This window comes from Primulina eburnea, chromosome 9, assembly GCF_022965805.1.
Source record: "Primulina eburnea isolate SZY01 chromosome 9, ASM2296580v1, whole genome shotgun sequence".
In the NCBI taxonomy this organism is placed as follows: Eukaryota; Viridiplantae; Streptophyta; class Magnoliopsida; order Lamiales; family Gesneriaceae; genus Primulina; species Primulina eburnea.
In genome coordinates, this window is record NC_133109.1 from 10,296,197 (window position 1) to 10,322,687 (window position 26,491).

Sequence of the window (26,491 nt, forward strand, 5' to 3'; positions counted from 1 at the left end):
TTATGACATTGCATGCATCCATGTTTTATACTGGGATATGTTCTCACCGGAGTTATCCGGCTGTTGTCGTGTCTGTATGTGTGCATGGCAACAGGTGGGGCAGGATCAGGGTCACGACGAGGAAGAGAGAGTTGATAGCGTGGAGATCTCGGGCGTGGAAGATTCCTAGTGTTTCCTATTAGACTTGTAGCACTTATGTTTGTAGTTGTCATTGAACACTAGTGTATGTTTGTACGCACAGACTTGTATGTACATTACGTTGTTTAATTTCTATTGAGACATGTGATGCTTTCGTTAATACATTTAAATTAATGTTAAAAGCAAAATTTTGACCCACATTTTCGAACAAAGATCCAATTAAATCCCAAAAGAATAGAGTTAGAGCCCGGGTCCCCACATTTCAGCTGTCTCGAGGCATAAGCAATCACATGCCCCCGCTGCATCAAAACACACCCCAATCCTCGGTGAGATGCATCACAGTAAACAACAAATCCACCAGTGCCTGAAGGAATCGTCAACACAGGCGCACTGGTCAATCTCTTTTTCAATTCCATAAAACTGGATTCACAGTCTTCTGACCAAACAAACGGAGCACTCTTTTGGGTTAACTGCGTAATCGGTTTGGCAATACTCGAAAAATCTTTAATAAATCGACGATAATATCCTGCCAAACCCATAAAACTGCGAATCTCCGGCACAGATGTAGGTCTCGGCCAACAAATCACGGCTTCAACCTTACTGGGATCAACTGATATACCGTCTCCCGATATAATGTGACCCAAGAACACAACCTGTTTCAGCCAAAACTCGCATTTCGACAATTTAGCATACAGTTTCTCTGCCCTCAAAATTCTCAACACAGTCCTCAGATGATTAGCATGCTCAATCATATTCTTTGAATAAATCAAGATATCATCAATGAATATGATAACAAAATCATCCAAGTATTTCTGAAAGACGCGGTTCATCAATCCCATAAATACCGCCGGTGCATTCGTCAAACCAAAAGGCATGACAATAAACTCATAGTGTCCATACCTGGTTCTGAATGCTGTCTTAGAGATATCAGAGTCCCTGACTCTCAGTTGATGGTATCCATATCTCAGATCGATCTTGGAATATACAGATGAACCCTGCAACTGATCAAATAAATCATCAATACGAGGCAATGGATATTTATTCTTTACCGTTGCCTTGTTCAGTTGCCGGTAGTCGATACAAAGTCTCATCGACCCATCCTTCTGTTAGAGTAGGTGCACGTCGAGCCAAGTGTTGGCCGACTGTTCACGATGAAACTCTTTGTATAAACGATCTTTATTTTAATAATATTTCAATTTATTAATTTGGCGCATCTTTATCTTTATACCCATGCTTGTTGCATAGATAAAGTCCTTGAATATACAAATAGTAGAAAGAATATGAGATGCTCATATGATGAGTATCATGAAACTCATATTTGGAATACTGTATATTCTAAACCGTTCCTAGTCGATTCAGCCGCCACTAAGAAGGATAAAGGCCGCTCGAGTTAGAGACTAGTATCTGCGATGTGAGTACCATGTTTCATTGGTAGGGGACATTGTGATGTCCGAGCATGCAGATAGGTGCTCCTGGTAGAGTGCACTGAACAACCCTCTATAAAGGACTTTCCAAGTGGTTCTCACTTAGCGAGTGGAAACGTCCTAGTTTATGGTTGTACACCATTAGTCCTTATGACCCGGGACAACATTGAGACTCTATGTGCTAGCGTTCCACTTTGACTTGTTTACCGACTCTTTTGGGGTCATTAGGTGGCAAGATTGGGTGTTACGGCGAAACATATAGGAGTCGATGCATTGTAGTCGGGGATTCACCGCTTACCTACGGGTATGGATGGCGGCAACTCTGTGAACCCCATCATAGACCGAACCACTGTCCATCAAAGTCCGGTTACGACGCTCCGAAACACCATTCAACTGCGGTGTAGCGGGCGGAGTCCACTGCGAGAGAATCCCATTCTCTCTAAGATACTCTTGGAACTCGGCACTCAAGTACTCACCACCTCGATCCGATCGAAGTGTCTTGATGCTTCGTCCCAATTGCTTCTCTACTTCACTTCTGAATTCTTTGAACCTTTCAAAGGCTTCAGACTTGTATTTCATTAAATACACATACCCATACCTCGAATGGTCATCGGTAAAGGTGATGAAGTAGGCATGTCCATGCTTAGTGGTGATGCTAAGCGGACCGCACACATCGGTATGGATCAAATCCAATAACCCTTTGGCTCGCTCCGCATGGCCCTTAAAGGGAATTTTGGTCATCTTTCCTTTTAGACAGGATTCACAAGTCGTGAGAGCATTAATATCGGACATATCAAACATGACAACTCCCACTAACTTGTTCATCCTTCTTAGGGATATATGACCTAATCGAGCATGCCATAATTGTGCCGAATTAAGAGTATCTTGTTTGCGCTTATTTGTTGTTGTTATCGTTTGGACATTGTTAAGTGGAATATCTTTTAATTTTAAGGTGTAGAGATTGTTTTCAAGTTCACCGGTACCAACTAAACATTTAGTTTTTGTAAATGTTGCACAAGAATATATGGGGGCCGAAATTTATGCTCAAAATTTTTGTTTTTTCGCTTCCGTTGCGTTTCCGGCCTCCGTAACCGGTCCGCTTTCACCTTCTTCCTCACGAACAGTACTGGAGCACCCCAAGGAGACACACTCGGTCTAATGTACCCCTTGGCCAGTAAATCCTCCAACTATTCTTTCAGTTCTTTCAATTCGATCGGTGCCATCCGGTATAGAGCTCTCGAAATCGGAACTGTTCCTGGCATCAACTCAATGCTGAAGTCTATCTCTCGAATCGGAGGCAATCCAGGAATCTCATCTGGAAAGACATCAGCAAATTCACACACCACTGGCAAATCCGCCAATGATGGGCTCGGTTTCAGTAAATCAACTGAATATACCAGGAATCCATCCGCTCCCTTCTGCAATAATCGAGTCATATTCATTGCAGATATCAAAGGAATTCTAGCACGAGAACCTTTACCATAAAATTTCCACTCCTCAGCCATCTCAGGTCTGAATCGAACTATCTTGTGGAAACAATCGACTGTAGCTCGGTACTTGGTCAACATATCGATACCAACAATACAATCAAAATCAGATAAACCAAGCACAATACAGTCTAATTCAATCGTATGCCCATCGTACTACAGTATACAAGATTTAACAGATTTCACTGACATCAAACCTGTCCCTAACGGCGAAGAGACAGACACTACTGCAGACAATGACTCAATAGGTAACGCATGACTCAATGCAAACCTCTCAGAAATAAAAGTATGCGATGCACCAGTATCAATCAATACATATGCAGGATAACCAGAAATAAAACAGTTACCTGCCACAACATCATCAGGTGCATCATGTGCCTGCTCCTCGGTCAAAGCAAACAATCGGGCCTGCTGTCTAGGAGGCTGGCTCGCGGTCTGGCCCCCTCCTGGCCTCTGCTGTGACTGAGTAGGCGGTGCTGACTGAAAAGTATGAATGGCAGATAGTCGTCTACCTGCCTGAGCTACTGATCCCGATGACTCCGCTGCCTGTGATCCCTGGACACTCCTCTGGGGACACACTCGAGCAAAGTGTCCTTGCTGTCCACAAATACGACAGCTGCCAACCACCCCTCGGCACTGATCTGTGGAATGCCTCCCTCCACAAGTACCACAGTACGGTCCTGTATAGCTCTGGCCCTGACTAATCTATCTAGAGCCACTCGAACTGGACGAACTAGTACCAGATTTCTTGAATTGCTTCCCTCTAGCCTTCAAGAAATCTCTCTTCCTGCTACTGCTGCTACCACATTCAAATCAAGGAGGTGGTTGTTGCTGTCCCGATACTGGAAGCACAAACGAAGCCTCTCTCTGTCTCATCAGACCTGCTTCAGCTCCCTTGGCTCGGTTCAAGGCATCGGTGAAATTGTTTGGCCTCCCGGTATTCACCAAAGTAAATATTTCTGGATTCAGGCCATTTATAAATTGGTCTGCGACGGCCTCATCGTGTTCAGCTACGTGGGGAGCAAATCTTAACAGCGTAGAGAACTTAGCCACATAATCCTCAATGTTTAACTGGCCTTGTCTCAAGTTTGCAAACTCGGCTCCCTTGTCCTTCCTATAAGATACTGGGAAGAACCGCAGATAAAATTCAGACTTAAACACATTCCAGGTAATGGCCGTACCTCGTTGTTCCAATGCCCTTCTAGTCGTGATCCACCAGTGTTTAGCAACGTCATGCAACTGGTGTATTATCAGTTTCACCCTCTTTTCCTCAGTGTACTCCAAAGATTCAAACAACGATTCAATATCGTCCAACCAACTTTCACATTCCACGGAGTTCTCCGTACCTTTCAAAGTCGGTGGATGAAATGACTGAAATCTTTTCAGCAATTTCTCCATTGCTGTAGGTGTCACATCCATGGGAGGATTCGAGGTACTCCCTTGTTCTGGCATTCTTCTCGGAGGCATATCTGAAATCAAAAGGATTAGCAATCCCAACCCAAAGTTCTATTTCAATCCTCCTCCGATCATTTTACTGCTGATCCAGAATCGGCTCTGATTCGTTCTCAATAATACATGTTTCCAAATCAAATCAGATAAACAGATAAACATGCATTATAAAGCAGTAAATCATGCTAGCAATCAAAAGCAGGAAAGAAAACCTCAATCTACCCCGCTCACTAGCTCCTAACTCCATCTCAAGGATCTATGGCTCTGATACCACCTGTTGTGGGGACCCGGACGCTAATCAAGTTCTTAATCATAATTGGGACTAATTAATCAATTAAAACAGGGTCTAAATTTTTTTTTTTTTTGTAAAATGCGGAACGTAGTGACATCAAACTCATATACATATCAGTATAAAATACAATACAAGTCCTGTACTGCATGCATTCAAAATAAACTAAGGTTTAACAACTAATGTCAAGTGTTCAACCCTATCTCTAACCCAAGTCCGGAGCCTCCACTCTAATCACGATCTCTCCTCATCTCCTGGACCCTGATCCTGTCCCACCTGTTGTCATGTACACATACAGACTAGACAACAGCCGGATAATTCCGGTGAGAATATAATCCCAGTATAAATCAACGAAACATGCAATCATATAAAACAATATAAAGCATGTAATCAGGTAACAGATATATGTACCAAAATCTGAAACATAATCAATATCAATCTGTCGACATGATTCTATAATTCAGACTAGACTCAATCCTAGTCTAGGGATCCCGGTTTCCAAATGTGGTATTCCTATATCGAATTCCGTAATAGAAGGAACCGTATTCCTATTACTCGATATAACCAATATCCTGGTATTCCTATATCGAATTCCGTAATAGACGAATTCCCATTTCCTATTACTCGATATAACCAAACATCCGGTGTCCTGACCTATCCGTCATGGACTGCAGTTCTATCTTTAATATCCTATCTTGAGACATCGTGCAATGTGCCCGTGGCGATTCTACTAATATAACATCGCGATCAGAAACAAAAGTCCTAGGCATGCCACGCAACCTAACGACCTCTCTAAAGAACAAATCCGCAATGTTTGAAGCATCATCGGTTTTATGGCAAGCTATAAAATGTGCCATCTTAGAGAATCTATCCACAACAACAAAAATAGAATCCCTCCCCTTCTTAGTCCTAGGCAACCCAAAAATAAAGTCCATAGAAATGTCAATCCAAGTTCTTTTTAAGAATAGGACGCAAAAGTGTTCCCAAAATTCTATTGACAACTTCAGTTTTTCCATCCGTTTGAGGATGACAAGTAGTAGAAAACAACAATTTTGTGCCAAATTTAGCCCATAAAGTATTCCAAAAATAACTCAAGAATATAACATCACGATCAGAAACAATAGTCCTAGTCATCCCATGCAACCTAACGACTTCTCTAAAGAACAAATCCGCAATGTTTGAAGCATCATCGGTTTAATGACAAGCTATAAAATGTGCCATCTTAGAGAATCTATCCACAACAACGAAAATAGAATCCCTCCCTTTCTTAGTCCTAGGCAACCCCAAAATAAAGTCCATAGAAATGTCAATCCAAGTTCTTTTCAAGAATAGCACGCAAAAGTGTTCTTAAAGTTCTATTGACAACTTCAGTTTTTCCATCCGTTTGAGGATGACAAGTAGTAGAAAACAACAATTTTGTGCCAAGTTCAACCCTTAAAGTCGTCCAAAAGTAACTCAAAAATTTAAAATTGCGACCAAAAACTATAGTCCTAGGCATGCCATGGAACGTAACGACTTCTCTAAAGAACAAATCCGCAATGTTTGAAGCATCATCGGTTTTATGACAAGCTATAAAATGTGCCATCTTAGAGAATCTATCCACAACAACAAAAATAGAATCCCTCCCCTTCTTTGTACTAGGAAACCCAAAAATAAAGTCAATAGAAATGTCAATCAAGTTCTTTTTAAGAATAGCACGCAAAAGTGTTCCCAAAATTCTATTGACAACTTCAGTTTTTCCATCCGTCTGAGGATGACAAGTAGTAGAAAACAACAATTTTTGCCAAGTTTAGCCCGTAAAGTCTTCTAAAAGTAACTCAAGAATATAATATCGCGATCAGAAACAAAACTCCTAGGCATGCCACGCAACCTAACGACCTCTCTAAAGAACAAATCCGCAATGTTTGAAGCATCATCGGTTTTATGGCAAGCTATAAAATGTGCCATCTTAGAGAATCTATCCACAACAACATAAATAGAATCCCTCCCCTTCTTAGTCCTAGGCAACCCCAAAATAAAGTCCATAGAAATGTCAATCCAAGTTCTTTTTAAGAATAGGACGAAAAGTGTTCCCAAAGTTCTATTGACAACTTCAGTTTTTCCATCCGTTTGAGGATGACAAGTAGTAGAAAACAACAATTTTGTACTAAGTTTAGCCCATAAAGTCTTCCAAAAGTAACTCAAAAATTTAAAATAACGACCAAAAACAATAGTCCTAGGCATTCCATGCAACGTAACGACTTCTCTAAAGAACAAATCCGCAATGTTTGAAGCATCATCGGTTTTATGACAAGCTATAAAATGTGCCATCTTAGAGAATCTATCCACAACAACAAAAATAGAATCCCTCCCCTTCTTAGTACTAGGCAACCCCAAAATAAAGTCAATAGAAATGTCAATCCAAGTTCTTTTTAAAAATGGCACGCAAAAGTGTTCCCAAAGTTCTATTGACAACTTCAGTTTGTCCATCCGGTTGAGGATGACAAGTAGTAGAAAACGACAATTTTGTGCCAAGTTTAACCCATAAATTCTTCCAATAGTAACTCAAGAATTTAACATCACGACCAGAAACAATAGTCCTAGGCATTCCATGCAACGTAACGACTTCTCTAAAGAACAAATCCGCAATGTTTGAAGCATCATCGGTTTAATGACAAGCTATAAAATGGGCCATCTTAGAGAATCTATCCCCAACAACAAAATAGAATCCCTCCCCTTCTTAGTACTAGGCAACCCCAAAATAAAGTCAATAGAAATGTCAATCCAAGTTCTTTTTAAGTATGGCACGCAAAAGTGTTCCCAAAGTTCTATTGACAACTTTATTTTGTCCATCCGGTTGAGGATGACAAGTAGTAGAAAACGACAATTTTGTGCCAAGTTTAGCCCATAAATTCTTCCAATAGTAACTCAAGAATTTAACATCACGACCAGAAACAATAGTCCTAGGCATTCCATGCAACGTAACGACTTCTCTAAAGAACAAATCCGCAATGTTTGAAGCATCATCGGTTTATTGACAAGCTATAAAATGGGCCATCTTAGAGAATCTATCCACAACAACAAAAATAGAATCCATCCCCTTCTTAGTCCTAGGCAACCCCAAAATAAAGTCCATAGAAATGTCAATCCAAGTTCTTTTTAAGAATAGCACGCAAAAGTGTTCCCAAAGTTCTATGGACAACTTCAGTTTGTCTATCCGTTTGAGGATAAGAAGTAGTAGAAAACAACAATTTTGTTCCAAGTTTAGCCCATAAAGTCTTCCAATAGTAACTCGAGAATTTAACATCGCGACCAGAAACAATTGTCCTAGGCATGCCATGTAACCTAACGACTTCTCTAAAGAACAAATCCGCACTGTTTGAAGCATCATCGGTTTTATGGCAAGCTATAAAATGTGCCATCTTAGAGAATCTATCCACAACAACAAAACTAGAATCCCTCCCCTTCTTAGTCCTAGGCAACCCAAAAATAAAGTCCACAGAAATGTCAATCCAAGTTCTTTTTAAGAATAGAACGCAAAAGTGTTCCTAAAGTTCTATTGACAACTTCAGTTTGTCCATCCGTTTTAGGATGACAAGTAGTAGAAAAAAACAATTTTGTGCCAGGTTTGGCCCATAAAGTCTTCCAAAATGTGGGGACCCGGGCTCTAAGGCATAACGTCGTAATTCTTGATACCGGTCAATTCAATTCTCAACATATATCAACATAGATTATATTCTCAATTCATAACCATCACAATATCTAAGTCAAGATCTCAAAATCTGCATAATCTTATTACAATATATGTTAAAATTCATAACAAATGCAGGCGATATCATTTCTTCGATCCGCTTACGAATATATATTCACTAACTTCACAAGAACACATAATCTAGAGTAATTCATAATTTCCCCAACATCCATATCTCAAATCATGTAGGAATTGAAGGAAACTTACATCACCTTGTAGCTAATACGGAGGGGAGTTCAAAACCGAAGTCGGATTTACGTTTGGATGATTGAATCTTGTAAAATAAAGTCTTAAAATTATTGAAGCTTGGAGGGGATTTCTGAGGTTTACGCTTTCTTTCTTTCGTTGCTACTGAGGAAATGAAGACAACTTATATATATATTGCATGTAATCTCCTACGTGTCTTCTTTAAAACTTTAACACATTTCAGACGGCGCTCGGGCGGTAAGAATGTACCGCTCGGGTGCGGCAGTTTCTGTCCAAAGCTTTTCGGATGACACTTTGGCGCTCGAGCGGTCAAAATGTACCGCTCGGGCGCGGAAGTTTCTGCCCAAAACATAATTTTGTTGAACAATGGCGCTCGGGCAGGCTCTTTCTACCGCTCGGGCGCCACTCATTCTGTTCACACCTTGCACCCTTCACCTTCTTTGATCAATCTAATCTCGGGATGTTCCGTCTATAACTAATAAAATCACAATTTTAAAGATTTAACATTTCCGGGCTTTACATTTCTCCCCCTCTTAGATATAAGTTCGTCCTCGAACTTGCAATAAGAATTTAAATCATATGAAAGGTGTAATGAAATCGAAAATTGAATAAACACTCACATCATAGAAATAACCTGGGATGTTTATGTCGCATATCTGCTTCTGTTTCACAAGTCGCTTCTTCGATGCCATGACGACTCCATTGGACTTTCACTAACGGAATAGTCTTCGTCCTGAGCTTCTTTTCTTTCCGATCAAGAATTTGTATAGGTTGCTCAACATAGCTCAAGGTCTGATCGAGCTCAGCTTCGTCAGGCTAAATGACATGAGAAATATCTGGCATATACTTACGCAACATTGACACATGAAAAACATCATGTATCCCGGATAACGAAGGAGGAAGAGCAAGTCGATAGGCTCGGTCGCCAATCTTCTCTAGGATCTCGTAAGGACCGACGTATCTAGGAGACAACTTCCCACGCTTACCAAATCTGACGCCGCCTCTGAATGGGGAAATTTTTAGAAATACTAGGTGTCCTTGCTCGAATACCAACGGTCTACGTCTGACATTGGCGTATTTGGCTTGCCTATCTTGTGTCGTCTTCATTCTCTTCTGAATGACTTTTACCTTCTCAGTCATGTCACGAATCATATCTGGCCCAAGTTTTGGTACCTCTGAAACGTCATCCCAGTATAGCGGATATCTGCACTTCTTACCATATAAAGTTTCAAACGGTGTCATCTCAATGCTCGTCTGGTAGCTATTATTGTAAGAGAATTCGCAAAGAGGTAGGGAATCTTGCCAACTAGTACCAAAATCTAGCACTACGGCTCTCAACATATCCTCTAAAGTCTGGATAGTCCGCTCTGACTGACCGTCTGTCTGAGGATGGTAAGCAGTACTCAGGTGTAATGTTGTACCTAAAGCCTGCTGCAAACTGTGCCACAAGTGAGAAGTGAATCGTGGATCACGATCTGATACTATAGACTTCGGCACACCATGCAATCTGACTACCTCTCTTACATAAATCTCCGCCATTTGATCATGCCTATACGTCATTCTGTACGGAATGAAACATGCAGATTTGGTCAATCTGTCAATAATGACCCAAATCGCATCACAGCCTCTAGATGATCGAGGTAACTTTGTCACGAAATCCATGGAAATGTGGTCCCATTTCCATTCAAGAATGGCTAAACTCTGAAGTAAACCTCCAGGCTTCTTCCTCACAGCTTTCACCTGTTGGCAATTTAAACACTTAGACACAAATTCGGCAATGTCTGACTTCATCTGTTTCCACCAGAACTGTGTCTTCAAGTCATTATACATTTTCCTGCCACCAGGATGAATGCTGAACCGACTACAGTGTGCTTCTAACATGATCTGTTGTTTCAAGTCTGAAACATCTGGCACTACAAGACGGTTATTGACGTACAACACATGATCACGTACCTGATATTCTGATACATGCCCTGATCTGACCATTTGAATCGATCTTTGCACACTCTGATCAGTTCGTTGAGCTTCTTTGATCCTCATGATCAAATCAGGTTCAACATGAATGGAAGCAAGTCGTAGTGGCCTACTTTCTGTATCAAATTCTAATCCAGACAAGCAGCAATTTTCAACTAAATTGTTAACACCTATCGTCGACAAGGACAACGAACATACCTTTCTACTTAAGGCATCTGCTGCTGCATTTGACTTCCCTGGATAATATTTGATTTCGCAATCAAAGTCTTTCAGTAAATCAAGCCATCTACGTTGCCTCATATTCAATTCTGACTGAGAAAATAGGTACTTCAGGCTCTTGTGATCGGAGAAAATCTCAAATTTCTCGCCGTAGAGATAGTGACGCCAAATCTTCAATGCAAAAACGATAGCCGCCAATTCTAGATCATGAATGGGGTATCTAACTTCATGTGGCTTCAATTGTCTCGAGGCGTATGCGATCACATGACCCCGCTGCATAAGAACACATCCCAAACATCTGTGAGAAGCATCGCAATATACAACGAAATCACCCGTACCTGAAGGTATTGTCAACACTGGAGCACTGGTCAGCCTCTTCTTCAATCTCTAAGAAGCTCGACTCACACTCCTCAGACCCTTACAAATGGCGCATTCTTTGTGTCAACTGTTTGATTGGTTTTTTTTGCATTACTACGGAGAAAGAAAGAAAGACATCTTTGGAAATAAATCTTCTATAGTATCCTGCCAGACCTAGGAAACTGCGTATTCGGGGCACAGACGTCGGTCTGGCCAACTTAATTACAGCTTCCACTTTACTGATCTACAGAAATACCAATTATCCAGATATAATGTGTCCCACAAAGGACAACTCGATTCAACCAAAACCTTCCCACTTTGAATAATTTACCATACAGTCGCTCGTTTCTCTCAACGTCTGCAAAACATTTCTGAGATGTTCTGCATGCTCATTTATGTTCTTCGAATACACCAAAATATCATCGATAAACACGTTACACAAATCATCCAAATACCTCTGAAAAACTTGATTCATCAAGCCCATAAATACTGCTGGAGCATTTGTCAACCCAGAAGGCATAACAATAAATTCGTAATGCCCATACCTGGTTCGAAATGCTGTCTTTGGTATGTCTACATCTCGAACTCTGAGCTGATGATATCCGGATCACAAATCAATCTTGGAATAAACCGAAGATCCCTGCAACTGATCAAATAAGTCATCAATTCTTGGCAAAGGATATTTATTCTTTATCGTTGCCTTATTCAGTTGCCGGTAATCTATACATAAACGCATCGAACCATCCTTCTTTAGCACTAACAGCACTGGTGCTCCCCAAGGAGATACACTAGGTCTGATATATCCCTTGGCTAGAAGATCTTCCAACTGTGCTTTCAATTCTTTCAGTTCGATGGGTGCCATCCTATACGGGGCTCTCGAAATAGGGGTGGTACCTGGAATCAGATCAATACTAAAATCTACCTCTCGCACTGGAGGTAATCCTGGGATCTCATCTGGAAAAATATCGGCAAACTCCCGTACTACTGGTATATCTGTCAATGTCGGGCTTGCCTTCTGCATATCTACAGCATAAACAAGGAAACCATCTGCTCCTCTTTGCAACAATCTATTCATAGTCAAAGCCGAAATCAAGGGAATCCGAGATCTGGAACCCTTCCCGTAGAATTTCCACTCGTCTGTCATCTCGGGTCTGAATCTGACAATCTTGTGAAAACAATCTACGGTGGCTCTGTACTTAGTCAACATGTCAATTCCAACAATACAATCAAAATCAGCTAACCCCAGTACTATACAATCTAGATCAATTTCATGACCCTCAAACTGTAAGATGCAATGCCTAACCGTCGTCACAGATATCAATCCACTTCCCAACGGAGAAATAATAGACACAACATCCAACAAAGACTCAACAGGCAATGAATGCAATAATGCAAATCGTTCTGAAATGAATGTATGCGATGCACCTGTATCCATCAATATATAAGCAGGATAACCATAAAGAGAACAGTTACCTGCTATGACATCGTCTGGTGCATCTTGTGCTTGCTCTTCTGTCAATGCAAACACTTGAGCCTGTTGCCTCGGAGGTTGACTCACAGTCTGACTTCCTCTGGCTCTGGGTTGAGTCTGTGCCGGTGGAGGTTGAAAAGAATGAACCGATGAGGCTTGTCTTTCCAACTGAGGCACTGAACCAGATGCTCTTCCACCCTGACCTGGCTGTACACTCCTCTGTGGACAGACCTTGGCAAAATGCCCCGGTTGCCTACAAATGTTGCATCGGCCTGTGACTCCCTGGCACTGTTCAGTCGCATGTCTACCTCCACAAGAATTGCAGTAGACACCTGTATACTTTGAACTTTGATCAAAACCAATCTGTCTTGATCCACTGGAGCTCGATGAACTGCTCCCGGGTCTTTTAAACTGCTTACCCTTCGCCTTCAACTGTTCTTTTCGCCCACTGCTACTACCGCCGCTTTCAAATCTTGGAGGGGGTGGACTGGTAGGTAATGGCGGTCTCGGAGTAGGAGCGACATACGGAACACTCCGTTGTCTCAGCAACCCTGCTTCTGCTCCTTTGGCCCGATTCAATGCATCCGCAAAGTTATCAGGTCTCCCAGTATTCACCAGCGTAAAGATATCTGGGTTTAGGCCATTTATAAATTGATCCGCCATGGCCTCATCATTACCTGAAACATGAGGTGCAAATCGAAGCAAGGAAGAAAATTTAGCGACGTACTCTTCGATGTTCAGTTGCCCTTGCCTCAAGTTTGCAAACTCAGCTCCTTTATCTTTACGGTAGGATATAGGGAAGAATCGCTGATAAAACTCTGTCTTGAACACTTTCCATGTAATCTCCGTGCCACGCTGTTTCAATGCTCGTTTGATGTTCAACCACCAATTCTTAGCCACGTCTTGCAATTGATGGCCAATGAGTTTCACTCTTTTCTCATCACTGTATTCTAGAGACTCGAATAACATCTCGATATCTTCCAACCAGCTTTCACATTCGATTGCGTTTTCGGTACCCCGTAATGTAGGTGGTCTGAAGGACTGGAATCCTTTTAACAGAGTCTCCATGGGTGTAGTGGTAACGTCCATTGGATCCCCGGATGTGCTACCCTGTTCTGGTGCTGTGGGTCGTAGAGGCACTGCTGCTCTTCTAGGAGGCATGTATCTGATATTCAACAAATTAGTGTACAAGCTATACAAACTGTCTCAGTCCTCCTCTGATCATTTACCTCTGATCCAGAATCGGTTCTGATTCAGTCTTTACTAACACATGCTGTAATTCAAGTCAGATAATCATACAACATGCAATAATGAAAGCAATAAATCATGCTACCACCTCATAAAGCAAGGAAGAAGACTCGATCTACCCCGCTCATTCTATCTTATCTTAATCTAAAGGATCTATCGCTCTGATACCACCTGTTGTGGGGACCCGGGCTCTAATTCTTTTTCTTGGGATTAAATGGATCGTTATTCTAAAATGTGGGTCAATTTTTCGCTTTTTACATTAAATCAAATGTAACTAAACAATCATAAGTTCTTTATTTATTTTACAACATACAACAAAAGATACATGTCTTATTCTATATACAACTAGTGTTCACTACCATCTATAAACAAAAGATAGTCCAAAGCTAATAAAAAGACCACTAGTACTCTGCTGCGCCCGTGATCTCCACGCTAACACGATCATCTCTGTCTCGACCCAGATCCTGCCCCACCTGTTGTTATGCACACATACATACATAACAACAGCCGGAAAACCGGTGAGAACAAATCCCAGTATAAACATGTATACATGCATTAAAACAATCTAAAACATGAAACATGCTGATATGAATGTCATTCATATATAATCATGCAATGCGAATATAATCATGTCTAGACTCGACTCGACTAGAACTCTAGGGATCCCGGTGTGAATAAGACGATCTATCACCTACCATCCCAATCGGGGTGACGGTACGTCTTATTCCTAGACTTCGGCCTGATCTGTATCCACATCTACAATAAGGGAGGTGATCTTCCCCTAAGCTGTGATATCGCCGAACGTCTAGAAGTTTGGCTGATCTCCAAACTTTCCTATCTTAAATGCCATGCAACATGATCTGTAAACAAAGCATAATCATCTTAACATGATTTGCATACAAGATCTATAAACAAATCTAATCATGTCAAGATATATCATAATCATATCAAAATAAAACAATAAACAAGTATGTGATTTTGGTTGGGAAACTCAAATGTGATCTCATTTGAGTCATGATTCCCCAAACAAAACATGTACTATACCTTTCGTCGCACAATCGTCGAAGTCTCGAAGATGAATCTGTCACTATCAGATCTGAAATACAAATGGGAATTCATATTCTATTAATCTCAAATCTAATCAACCCATATCTAATTCTATACGTGATCTCGGTACAATTTGACGGCATAACGTCGTAATTCTTGATACCGGTCAATTCAATTCTCAACATATATCAACATAGATTATATTCTCAATTCATAACCATCACAATATCTAAGTCAAGATCTCAAAATCTGCATAATCTTATTTCAATATATGTTAAAATTCATAACAAATGCAGGCGATATCATTTCTTCGATCCGCTTACGAATATATATTCACTAACTTCACAAGAACACATAATCTAGAGTAATTCATAATTTCCCCAACATCCATATCTCAAATCATGTAGGAATTGAAGGAAACTTACATCACCTTGTAGCTAATACGGAGGGGAGTTCAAAACCGAAGTCGGATTTACGTTTGGATGATTGAATCTTGTAAAATCAAGTCTTAAAATTATTGAAGCTTGGAGGGGATTTCTGAGGTTTACGCTTTCTTTCTTTCGTTGCTACTGAGGAAATGAAGACAACTTATATATATTGCATGTAATCTCCTACGTGTCTTCTTTAAAACTTTAACACATTTCAGACGACGCTCGGGCGGTAAGAATGTACCGCTCGGGCGCGGCAGTTTCTGTCCAAAGCTTTTCGGATGACACTTTGGCGCTCGGGCGGTCAAAATGTACCGCTCGGGCACGGAAGGTTCTGCCCAAAACATAATTTTGTTGAACAATGGCGCTCGGGCGGGCTCTTTCTACCGCTCGGGTGCCACTCATTCTGTTCACACCTTGCACCCTTCACCTTCTTTGATCAATCTAATCTCGGGATGTTCCGTCTATAACTAATAAAATCATAATTTTTACAGATTTAACATTTCCGGGCTTTACATTTCTCCCCCTCTTAGATATAAGTTCGTCCTCGAACTTGCAATAAGAATTTAAATCATATGAAAGGTGTAATGAAATCGAAAATTGAATAAACACTCACATCATAGAAATAACTTGGGATGTTTATGTCGCATATCTGCTTCTGTTTCCCAAGTCGCTTCTTCGATCCCATGACGACTCCATTGGACTTTCACTAACGGAATAGTCTTCGTCCTGAGCTTCTTTTCTTTCCGATCAAGAATTTGTATAGGTTGCTCAACATAGCTCAAGGTCTGATCGAGCTCAGCTTCGTCAGGCTGAATGACATGAGAAATATCTGGCATATACTTACACAACATTGACACATGAAAAACATCATGTATCCCGGATAACGAAGGAGGAAGAGCAAGTCGATAGGCTCGGTCGCCAATCTTCTCTAGGATCTCTTAAGGACCGACGTATCTAGGAGACAACTTCCCACGCTTACCAAATCTGACAACGCCTCTGAATGGAGAAATTTTTACAAATACTCGGTCTCCTTGCTCGAATACCAACGGCCTACGTCTGACATTGGCGTATTTGGCTTGCCTATCTTGTGCCGTCTTCATTCTCTTCTGAATGACTTTCACCTTCTCAGTCATGTCACGAATCATATCTGGCCCAAGTTCTGGTACCTCTGAAACGTCATCCCAGTATAGCGGAGATCTGCACTTCTTACCATATAAAGCTTCAAACGGTGCCATCTCAATGCTCGTCTGGTAGCTATTATTGTAAGAGAATTCGCAAAGAGGTAGGGAATCTTGCCAACTAGTACCAAAATCTAGCACTACGGCTCTCAACATATCCTCTAAAGTCTGGATAGTCCGCTCTGACTGTCCGTCTGTCTGAGGATGGTAAGCAGTACTAAGGTGTAATGTTGTACCTAAAGCCTGCTGCAAACTGTGCCAGAAGTGAGAAGTGAATCGTGGATCACGATCTGATACTATAGACTTCGGCACACCATGCAATCTGACTACCTCTCTTACATAAATCTCCGCCATCTGATCATGCCTATACGTGATTCTGTACGGAATGAAACATGCAGATTTGGTCAATCTGTCAATAATGACCCAAATCGCATCACAGCCTCTAGATGATCGAGGTAACTTTGTCACGAAATCCATGGAAATGTGGTCCCATTCCATTCAGGAATGGCTAAACTCTGAAGTAAACCTCCAGGCTTCTTCCTCTCAGCTTTCACCTGTTGGCAATTTAAACACTTAGACACAAATTCGGCAATGTCTGACTTCATCTGTTTCCACCAGAACTGTGTCTTCAAGTCATTATACATTTTCCTGCCACCAGGATGAATGCTGAACCGACTACAGTGTGCTTCTAACATGATCTGTTGTTTCAAGTCTGAAACATCTGGCACTACAAGACGGTTATTGACGTACAACACATGATCACGTACCTGATATTCTGATACATGCCCTGATCTGACCATTTGAATCGATCTTTGCACACTCTGATCAGTTCGTTGAGCTTCTTTGATCCTCATGATCAAATCAGGTTCAACATGAATGGAAGCAAGTCGTAGTGGCCTACTTTCTGTATCAAATTCTAATCCAGACAAGCAGCAATTTTCAACTAAATTGTTAACACCTATCGTCGACAAGGACAACGAACATACCTTTCTACTTAAGGCATCTGCTGCTGCATTTGACTTCCCTGGATAATATTTGATTTCGCAATCAAAGTCTTTCAGTAAATCAAGCCATCTACGTTGCCTCATATTCAATTCTGACTGAGAAAATAGGTACTTCAGGCTCTTGTGATCGGAGAAAATCTCAAATTTCTCGCCGTAGAGATAGTGACGCCAAATCTTCAATGCAAAAACGATAGCCGCCAATTCTAGATCATGAATGGGGTATCTAACTTCATGTGGCTTCAATTGTCTCGAGGCGTATGCGATCACATGACCCCGCTGCATAAGAACACATCCAAACCTCTGTGAGAAGCATCGCAATATACAACGAAATCACCCGTACCTGAAGGTATTGTCAACACTGGAGCACTGGTCAGCCTCTTCTTCAGCTCTAAGAAGCTAGACTCACACTCCTCAGACCATACAAATGGCGCATTCTTTTGTGTCAACTGTGTGATTGGTTTTGCAATACTGGAGAAATCTTGAATAAATCTTCTATAGTATCCTGCTAGACCCAGGAAACTGCGTATTTCTGGCACAGAAGTCGGTCTCGGCCAACTAATTACAGCTTCCACTTTACTCGGATCTACAGAAATACCATCTCCAGATATAATGTGTAACGACCCATTACAGGCCCAGTGGACCGCCCATACGGCCCACTGCCCCAATCGACCCAAGGATATCCCGATCTTGTAACTTGGCCCGTAGGCCCAGTGGGCTTGCCCACCCTGTGGTGTCACTCACGGGCTTTCCATAGGCGTCGTATGGGTTACTCATAGAACTCTTAAGCCCATGAACTTAAGTTTGTGCCTCCCCAGGATCGAACCCAAGATCACATGGATATATAGATACTTGGCACAATCCTGGTACCAATTGAGCTAGAGTTCTATGAGTAACCCATACGACGCCTATGGAAAGCCCGTGAGTGACACCACAGGGTGGGCAAGCCCACTGGGCCTACGGGCCAAGTCACAAGATCGGGGTAGCCTTGGGTCGATTGGGGCAGTGGGCCGTATGGGCGGTCCACTGGGCCTGTAATGGGTCATTACATAATGTGTCCCAAAAAGACAACTCGATTAAACCAAAACTCACACTTTGATAATTTAGCATACAGTCGCTCGTTTCTCAACGTCTGCAAAACAATTCTGAGATGTTCTGCATGCTCATTTCTGTTCTTCGAATACACCAAAATATCATCGATAAACACGATCACAAAATCATCCAAATACCTCTGAAAAACTTGATTCATCAAGCCCATAAATACTGCTGGAGCATTTGTCAACCCAAAAGGCATAACAATAAATTCGTAATGCCCATACCTGGTTCGAAATGCTGTCTTTGGTATGTCTACATCTCGAACTCTGAGCTGATGATATCCGGATCACAAATCAATCTTGGAATAAACCGAAGATCCCTGCAACTGATCAAATAAGTCATCAATTCTTGGCAAAGGATATTTATTCTTTATCGTTGCCTTATTCAGTTGCCGGTAATCTATACATAAACGCATCGAACCATCCTTCTTTAGCACTAACAGCACTGGTGCTCCCCAAGGAGATACACTAGGTCTGATATATCCCTTGGCTAGAAGATCTTCCAACTGTGCTTTCAATTCTTTCAGTTCGATGGGTGCCATCTTATACGGGGCTCTCGAAATAGGGGTGGTACCTGGAATCAGATCAATACTAAAATCTACCTCTCGCACTGGAGGTAATCCTGGGATCTCATCTGGAAAAATATCGGCAAACTCCCGTACTACTGGTATATGTGTCAATGTCGGGCTTGCCTTCTGCATATCTGCAGCATAAACAAGGAAACCATCTGCTCCTCTTTGCAACAATCTATTCATAGTCAAAGCCGAAATCAAGGGAATTCGAGATCTGGAACCCTTCCCGTAGAATTTCCACTCGTCTGTCATCTCGGGTCTGAATCTGACAATCTTGTGAAAACAATCTACGGTGGCTCTGTACTTAGTCAACATGTCAATTCCAACAATACAATCAAAATCAGCTAACCCCAATACTATACAATTTAGATCAATTTCATGACCCTCAAACTGTAAGATGCAATGCCTAACCGTCGTCACAGATATCAATCCACTTCCCAACGGAGAAGTAATAGACACAACATCCAAGAAAGACTCAATAGGCAATGAATGCAATAATGCAAATCGTTCTGAAATGAATGTATGCGATGCACCTGTATCTATCAATATATAAGCAGGATAACCATAAAGAGAACAGTTACCTGCTATGACATCGTCTGGTGCATCTTGTGCTTGCTCTTCTGTCAATGCAAACACTTGAGCCTGTTGCCTCGGAGGTTGACTCACAGTCTGACTACCTTCGGCTCTGGGTTGAGTCTGTGCCGGTGGAGGCTGAAAAGAATGAACCGATGAGGCTTGTCTTTCCAACTGAGGCACTGAACCAGATGCTCTTCCACCCTGACCTGGCTGTACACTCCTCTGTGGACAGACCTTGGCAAAATGCCCCGGTTGCCTACAAATGTTGCATCGGCCTGTGACTCCCTGGCACTGTTCAGTCGCATGTCTACCTCCACAAGAATTGCAGTAGACACCTGTATACTTTGAACTTTGATCAAAACCAATCTGTCTTGATCCACTGGAGCTCGATGAACTGCTCCCGGGTCTTTTAAACTGCTTACCCTTCGCCTTCAACTGTTCTTTTCGCCCACTGCTACTACCGCCGCTTTCAAATCTTGGATGGGGTGGACTGGTAGGTAATGGCGGTCTCGGAGTAGGAGCGACATACGGAACACTCCGTTGTCTCAGCAACCCTGCTTCTGCTCCTTTGGCCCGATTCAATGCATCCGCAAAGTTATCAGGTCTCCCAGTATTCACCAGCGTAAAGATATCTGGGTTTAGGCCATTTATAAATTGATCCGCCATGGCCTCATCATTACCTGAAACATGAGGTGCAAATCGAAGCAAGGAAGAAAATTTAGCGACGTACTCTTCGATGTTCAGTTGCCCTTGCCTCAAGTTTGCAAACTCAGCTCCTTTATCTTTACGGTAGGATATAGGGAAGAATCGCTGATAAAACTCTGTCTTGAACACTTTCCATGTAATCTCCGTGCCACTCTGTTCCAATACTCGTTTGATGTTCAACCACCAATTCTTAGCCACGTCTTGCAATTGATGGCCAATGCGTTTCACTCTTTTCTCATCACTGTATTCTAGAGACTCGAATAACATCTCGATATCTTCCAACCAGCTTTCACATTCGATTGCGTTTTTGGTACCCCGTAAGGTAGGTGGTCTGAAGGACTGGAATCTTTAACAGAGACTCCATGGGTGTAGCGGTAACGTCCATTGGATCCCCGGATGTGCTACCATGTTCTGGTGCTGTGGGTCGTAGAGGCACTGCTGCTCTTCTAGGAGGCATGTATCTGATATTCAACAAATTAGTGTACAAGCTATACAAACTGTCTCAGTCCTCCTCTGATCCTTTACCTCTGATCCAGAATCGGTTCTGATTCAGTCTTTACTAACACATGCTGTAATACAAGTCAGATAATCATACAACATGCAATAATGAAAGCAATAAATCATGCTAGCACCTCATAAAGCAAGGAAGAAGACTCGATCTACCCCGCTCATTCTATCTTATCTTAATCTAAAGGATCTATCGCTCTGATACCACCTGTTGTGGGGACCCGGGCTCTAATTCTTTTTCTTGGGATTAAATGGATCGTTATTCTAAAATGTGGGTCAATTTTTCGCTTTTTACATTAAATCAAATGTAACTAAACAAGCATAAGTTCTTTATTTATTTTACAACATACAACAAAAGATACATGTCTTATTCTATATACAACTAGTGTTCACTACCATCTATAAACAAAAGATAGTCCAAAGCTAATAAAAAGACCACTAGTACTCTGCTGCGCCCGTGATCTCCACGCTAACACGATCATCTCTGTCTCGACCCAGATCCGGCCCCACCTGTTGCCATGCAACCTAGCGACTTCTCTAAAGAACAAATCCGCAATGTTTGAAGCATCATCGGTTTTATGACAAGCTATAAAATGTGCCATCTTAGAGATTCTATCCACAACAACAAAAAAAGAATCCCTCCCCTTCTTAGGCCTAGGCAACCCCAAAATAAAGTCCACAGAAATGTCAATCCAAGTTCTTTTTAACGATAACACGCAAAAGTGTTCCCAAAGTTCTATTGACAACTTCAGTTTGTCCATCTGTTTGAGGATGACAAGCAGTAGAAAACAACAATTTTGTACCAAGTTTAGCCCATAAAGTCTTCCAAAAGTAACTCAAGAATATAACATCGCGATCAGAAACAAAAGTCCTAGGCATGCCACGCAACCTAACGACCTCTCTAAAGAACAAATCCGCAATGTTTGAAGCATCATCGGTTTTATGGCAAGTTATAAAATGTGCCATCTTAGAGAATCTATCCACAACAAAAAAAATAGAATCCCTCCCCTTCTTAGTCCTAGGCAACCCAAAAATAAAGTCCATAGAAATGTCAATCCAAGTTCTTTTTAAGAATAGGACGCAAAAGTGTTCCAAAAGTTCTATTGACAACTTCAGTTTTTCCATCCGTTTGAGGATGACAAGTAGTAGAAAACAACAATTTTGTGCTAAGTTTAGCCCATAAAGTATTCCAAAAGTAACTCAAGAATATAACATCACGATCAGAAACAATAGTCCTAGTCATGCCATGCAACCTAACAGCTTCTCTAAAGAACAAATCAGCAATGTTTGAAGCATCATCGGTTTTATGACAAGCTATAAAATGTGCCATCTTAGAGAATCTATCCACAACAACGAAAATAGAATCCCTCCCTTTCTTAGTCCTAGGCAACCCCAAAATAAAGTCCATAGAAATGTCAATCCAAGTTCTTTTCAAGAATAGCACGCAAAAGTGTTCTTAAAGTTCTATTGACAACTTCTGTTTGTCCATCCGTTTGAGGATGACATGTACTAGAAAACAACAATTTTGTGCCAAGTTTAGCCCATAAAGTATTCCAAAAGTAACTCAAGAATATAACATCGCGATCAGAAACAATAGTCCTAGGCATGCCATGCAACCTAACGACTTCTCTAAAGAACAAATCCGCACTGTTTGAAGCATCATCGGTTTTATGACAAGCTATAAAATGTGCCATCTTAGAGAATCTATCCACAACAACAAAAATAGAATCCCTCCTCTTCTTAGTACTAGGCAACCCCAAAATAAAGTCCATAGAATAGTCAATCCAAGTTCTTTTTAAGAATAGCACGCAAAAGTGTTCCCAAAGTTCTATTGACAACTTCAGTTTGTCCATCCGTTTGAGAATGACAAGTATTAGAAAACAACAATTTTGTGCCAAGTTTAGCCCATAAAGTCTTTCAAAAGTAACTCAAAAATTTAAAATCGCGATCAAAAACTATAGTCCTAGGCATGCCATGGAACGTAACGACTTCTCTAAAGAACAAATCCGCAATGTTTGAAGCATCATCGGTTTTATGACAAGCTATAAAATGTGCCATCTTAGAGAATCTATCCTCAACAACAAAAATAGAATCCCTCCCCTTCTTTGTACTAGGCAACCCCAAAATAAAGTCAATAGAAATGTCAATCCAAGTTCTTTTTAAGAATCGCACGCAAAAGTGTTCCCAAAGTTCTATTGACAACTTCAGTTTGTCCATCCTTTTGATGATGACAAATAGTAGAAAACAACAATTTTGTGCCAAGTTTAGCCCATAAAGTCTTCCAAAAGTAACTCAAGAATATAACATTGCGATCAGAAACAATAGTCCTAGGAATGCCACGCAACCTAACGAGTTCTCTAAAGAACAAATCCGCAATGTTTGAAGCATCATCGGTTTTATGACAAGCTATAAAATGTGCCATCTTAGAGAATCTATCCACAACAACAAAAATAGAATCCCTCCCCTTCTTAGTCCTAGGCAACCCCAAAATAAAGTCCATAGAATTGTCTATCCAAGTTCTTTTTAAGAATAGCATGCAAAAGTGTTCCCAAAGTTCTATTGACAACTTCAGTTTGTCTATCCGTTTGAGGATAAGAAGTAGTAGAAAACAACAATTTTGTGCCAAGTTTAGCCCATAAAGTTTTCCAATAGTAACTCAAGAATTTAACATCGCGACCAGAAACAATTGTCCTAGGCATGCCATGCAACCTAGCGACTTCTCTAAAAAACAAATCCGAATTTTTAAAGCATCATCGGTTTTATGACAAGCTATAAAATGTGCCATCTTAGAGAATCTATCCACAACAACAAAAATAGAATCCCTCCCCTTCTTAGCCCTAGGCAACCCCAAAATAAAGTCCACAGAAATGTCAATCCAAGTTCTTTTTAAGAATAGCACGCAAAAGTGTTCCCAAAGTTCTATTGACAACTTCAGTTTGTCCATCCGTTTGAGGATGACAAGTAGTAGAAACCGACAATTTTGTGCCAAGTTTAGCCCATAAATTCTTCGAATATTAACTCAAGAATTTAACATCGCGACCAGAAACAATAGTCCTAGGCATTCCATGCAACGTAACGACTTCTATAAAGAACAAATCCGCAATGTTTGAAGCATCATCGGTTTAATGACAAGCTATAAAATGTGCCATCTTAGAGAATCTATGTAATAGCCGAGCCCGGTGTACGGTACGGTTTAAGTTTTCGTATGTTATAGATTTATTGATTAAGTTTAAGTCTAGTTGTGATGTTAAGAGTTGTGTTTATTGGCCATAGTATGGTTGGTTATTCTTGTGTTGTGGTGTTGTTGATGTTCGTAGTTGTTAGTTGTTGGTTGTTGCGTTGTTTCAGTGTTTTGGTTTGATTTTTAGTTGGCCTTAGATTTTGTTCTTGGCTGTGACCAGACCGCACCCGCACTCATGGAGAGGACCGAACCCGCGGTCGTAATTGTTGGATTTTGTGGGTTTTGCCGTGAGTACATCGCACCCGCGGTGATGTTAGTACCGCACCCGCGGTGTAGACCGCAACCGCGATCGTATTTTTCAGGGTACTGTTTGGATTGCCGAGAGCTTAGCGCACCTGCGGTGCTTGTTGGCAGCGCACCCGCGGTGATGAACAGTAGAGGTATGGTCGAGATTTTAAGTACCTTTTTGGATGAGTTGACTTCATTTTCACCTTTCCCTTTCCTCTCAATCTCGTTTTTCTCTCTTAGAACAAGGGTTTTCTCCATTTTCTTTCATTTCCTACCTTTGATTCTTGGATTTAGTTGGAGTTTCGAGTTGAGATCGAAGTTCTTGGTTGCTCTAGGAAGCTAAGGTAAGCTTTTGGTTGTATTATTTCTTGGTTTGAGGTGAGAGATGATTTGGGCTTGTTGTTATGTTGGTTTAATGGATTATTTGACTTGGATTCTTTGATATGGAGTTGATGTTGGTGTTATTTATGGATTATTGTTGTAGGTGGTGTACCAAGAGTTAGATTCAAGGTGTTATTGTGGTTTGTAAGTGGAATTTCATCCCTTGTGCTCACATGATGTTATATGTATTGTGTTTCAAAGATTTTAATGTGTTATTCCCTTCATTGGCTTCTTAACTATGTATTGATTCAATTGTATATATATTGGAGACATTGTATGTTTCAATTGTATTTAAAAAGGGAATACAAAGAGTATAGACTTCAAAGTGATTATTAAATGCCAAGAGAGAGTTTAAATGTTTTATGGATTGATAGATACATAGTCAGAGATTGCATGCAATTAGTTGATCAACGACCATAGGCTTTTATCCCTCAGAGTTATCGATTTATATCGATTGGGATACGAGCACCACAGACAGAGTTACTATTGATATCAATCCATACCAGAGAAAAGAGAAATACCATCTTATTGCTATGATATTTATTTCAGAGTTGATGGTATTTATGTTTTAAAGCTTTGGTTTTCAGAGTATGATATGTTCATTGCTATGTAAGAGTTCCACTTGCTGAGTTTTATACTCATTTCAGTTATTTTCATGTGATGTAGATAAGAGCGACGGACCGAGACGTTGACTGTGGATGGGAGTCATATGCATACGAAGTTGGAAGGATGGCATTATGGACATGATCATAGAAATGATATTTTGTGTTTTTGATATGTCATTTGAATGATCATGTATTTATTTTGATTGCAAATATTTTTTAAATGATTTTATGTTATGAAATTGTAATCCTTCCATCCTTCAATTGAAAATTTTAAATTCCGCTGTATTTTAATTGTAATGGGTCAGGGTGTCACATTTAGTGGTATCAGAGCACCGTTGTTCGGACCAATGCATATGACTTCGTCTACTTTTAACTGTCCTGGTATGTTTTCTTTGCATCTATCCATTGTTATCTATTGATATGTATTTTGTGAGCACATTGTAGAGTATGCCACCTAAGAGGAAAGCAGTAGAGGGTGAGGATAGTTCTTCCTCGAGAGTTGTCGACGAGTTCGGCAAGTTGCTTAAGGAGCAGGCCAAAGTCCATAGCGAGCAGATTCAGCAGCTGCTTCGATTGCAAGGAAGAAGACAGGGTAGAGGCCAAGTGAGAGGCCAAGTAGCTCAGGCAGTTGGCACTGATGCCGTCTTTTCTGCTTTCAAGAGAATGGATCCACCGGAATTCACAGGTAGCACTGATCCGTTAGTGGCTGTTGAGTGGGTCAAAGCGCTTGAAGCAATCTTCGATCATCTCCAGTATGAAGATAAAGACAGGATCAGCTGTGCAGTATTCATGTTGGTAAAGGCTGCACGTATCTGGTGGAATGCGACTAAGGTTGGTGTCGATGTTTCGACACTGAAGTGGTCAGAGTTCACTGATCTGTTCTATGACAAGTATTTCCCCGACGCACTTCGAGCGAGGAAGGTTACGGAGTT